The 2,918-nt window shown below is 42.5% G+C and overlaps 1 long non-coding RNA gene across 1 annotated transcript in view; it reads right to left on the bottom strand.

Moving 5' to 3' along the window:
- Window positions 1-1,105: 1,105 nt before the first annotated feature.
- Window positions 1,106-2,918, bottom strand: part of LOC114059580 — a 9,760-nt gene continuing 7,947 nt past the window's right edge. The window contains exon 3 of the long non-coding RNA XR_003571701.1: window positions 1,106-1,191. This is a non-coding gene — a long non-coding RNA (uncharacterized LOC114059580). The remainder of the gene's footprint in view (window positions 1,192-2,918) is intronic.

The raw sequence follows: 2,918 nt of genomic DNA, 5'->3' as shown, positions 1-2,918 counted from the left end.
ATGCCCCTATAGCCCTAAACTGTCTATTATCATAAATAAAATGCTTCACTTTATGGTGAACCAACCTAAAGATCCATGCTTCAATAAAGACAATGTCAACAAAGAATTCTGATGTTAGATTTTTCAAGCCACGTGAGCTTTACATGAAATCATAAACCAAATCCTTCCAGTCCATACCTAGATTCTAAAATAAACATAAATGGCAATTTTTAATATTTAGTACAACACAATAGCACTTTGCAAATAACACAAACCAAGAGATCTTCCTAGTCCCACCTGTGGGCATAACATGGTCCTGGTGCAAGGAATGAAATGGGACCACAGACCAATCCACACTCCCACTTAATCTGCTCCAAAATCCAGTGTGTAAACCAGTTCCCAAGCCTTGAGAACTGGAGTATAACACATAAGGAACCTGGTTCCAAACAGCCAAAATCGCCAATTCTTAGAATCATAGACCCATTAAAGTTGGAAAAGACCTTTAACACTGAGTTGAACTGTTAACCCAGCACTGGCAAGGCCACCACTGAACCATGTCCCTAAGCACCACATCTACATGTCCTTTAAATGTCCTTTAAATACATGTCCAGGGATGGTGACTCCACCACTTTGCTGTACAGCTTGTACCACGCCTGACAACTCTTTCAGTGAAGAAATTTTTCATAATATCCAATCTCAACCTCACCTGCCACATTTTGAGGCCATTTCTTCTTGTTCTACAGTTTGATTACTCAGAAGAGACAGATCCCCATCTCACTACAACCTCTATTCAGGTGGTTGTAGAGACCAATAAGGACTCCCATGAAACTCCTTTTCTTCAGGATAAACAGTCCAAGTTCCCTGAGCTTCTCACCTCCTTATCATACCTGCAATACTCTTACATCATGTTTATCTGCTTCTGGCACCACAGTGGTCTGAACAATAATGGTGTTTGTTACATATTTCTATTCAGCCACATAAAAAGAAAAACACATTTCATTTTTAGGAACCTTTTAAACAAAGATACCAGAAAAAACAGAGGTCATTCCGTGACCAATAAGTCAACACATTGGCTTGGTCAAAATTATGTGACAGACCTTTGGCTGACCTGGAAACTTACTGTAACAGTCCTGCCTCCTGCAGCTGCAAACTCACTGTACTGTTCTGGAGAACCATATGTGTGCTTTCAATCCTTGAAAAGAGATAAAGGACCTATTCAGTGAAATAGCAGGAAGAAAAAACATGAGGTTATTAAAGAATATAATAGCTTAATGTTTGAGCAAGCGGTTTTAAAATATTGTAATAAGAGTTTTGCCCACTGAACAAACAAAAATGCAAGATCTAAACACTCCTATTTTTTAAGATAATTTTATTTGTTCTGATATGTCAATAGAAGGGTGATAGTTCAATCTAAAATGCATGTGCAGCTAGTGTGTTGCCAGGGAATTAATTTATTTTAAAGTCTGTAGATACAATGAGACACTTCACCTGACTTCTCTTGCCAGCCAAGAGACCAGCATAATCAGAGAAGCTGCTTTCACAATTGTATTTATTTCCTTTGAATAATGTATGTAATCATGACTACAGTGGAATCCCATGAGGCATTTCACCTACAAACTGTGCACCAGCTTTTCTCTTCCTCGCTGGTAGATTCACAAGTGATATTGTCATTTGCCCTTTCCAGATTACAGGAAGTTCTTCCATACATTTTTTTCCATTTCAACAACAGGACAAGGGGACATGGGCTCAAGCTCTGCCAGGGGAGGTTTAGGTTAGATGTTAGGAAGAATTCTTTACGGAGAGGGTGATCAGGCATTGGAACAGCCTACCCAGAGAGGTGGTGGATTCAGCATCCCTGGAGGTTTTTAAGCAGAGATTGGATGTGGCCCTTAGTGCCATGATATAGTAACTGGAGTTGGATCAGGGGTTGAACTTGATGATCTTGAAGGTCTTTTCCAACCCAATCTATTCTATGATTCGAGGATTCGAGGATTCGCCCTCCTCTTTGCAGCCGAGAAGAACACGCAACTCTCTGTGGAGGGCTGTAGAGTCGAAAGGATGCAAGGGGAAAAAGACTCCCACTCAAATAGCACACAAGAAGCTGAAAACAAGGCACATGGAGGAAGTGTGCCAAGAGAGAAAGATTCTGGTGTCTAGTCTGTTGAATTGCAAACTTCTAAGCATTGGCAGTCTCTTTCGACTTTGAAGCCTTTTCACTTGGCACATATGACAACGAGCTGCACGTTCATCTCAGCTAGACGTACTCTGTAGCGCTTACAGACAAGCGCTTAGCCGCAAGTCGAGAGTGTCCGCTTCAGCCGCAGCAGAGTGAGACGAGCCAGGCAAAGCCATCTTGCTGGGAGCTCAATACTGCAGAGAAGAGGCAGTCTAAGAGGTTCCTGGAGTGTATAGAGGACAATTTCCTTCATCAACTGGTAAATGAACCTACCAGGGGTAAGGCCCCGCTAGACCTGCTGTTTAGAAACAGAGAGGGGCTGGTGGGAGACGTAGTGGTTGAAGGCCGCCTGGGAAATTGTGACCACGAAATAATAGAATTTTCAATACTCAGAGATTTCGGGCGAACCAACAATAAAACCTCTACGCTGGACTTGCGGAGGGCAGATTTTGACCTATTCAGAAGTCTAGTCCAGAGCATACCCTGGGAAACAACCCTTGAAAACAAGGGGGTTCAGGAGGGATGGATGTGCTTCAAGCAGGAAGTTTTGAGAGCACAGGAAGAGGCTGTAGCGGGTGTGCCGAAAGGCAAGCCGGCGGGGAAGACAACCAGCTTGGTTAAACAGGGGGATTCTGAAGGAAATCAGGGATAAAAAGAGAGTTTACCAACTCTGGAAGAAAGGGCTGACTACTTATGAAGAATTCAGGAAGACAGCTAGATCATGCAGAAAGAAAATCAGGGATGCAAAAGTGCAATTTGAGTT

Source organism: Empidonax traillii, unplaced genomic scaffold, assembly GCF_003031625.1.
Source record: "Empidonax traillii isolate 1590-97213 ecotype Southwest subspecies unplaced genomic scaffold, ASM303162v1 scaffold234:size820800, whole genome shotgun sequence".
NCBI classification, from domain to species: Eukaryota; Metazoa; Chordata; class Aves; order Passeriformes; family Tyrannidae; genus Empidonax; species Empidonax traillii.
The sequence above is the reverse complement of the archived record's forward strand: the minus strand, read 5'-3'. Positions and strand labels throughout refer to the sequence as shown.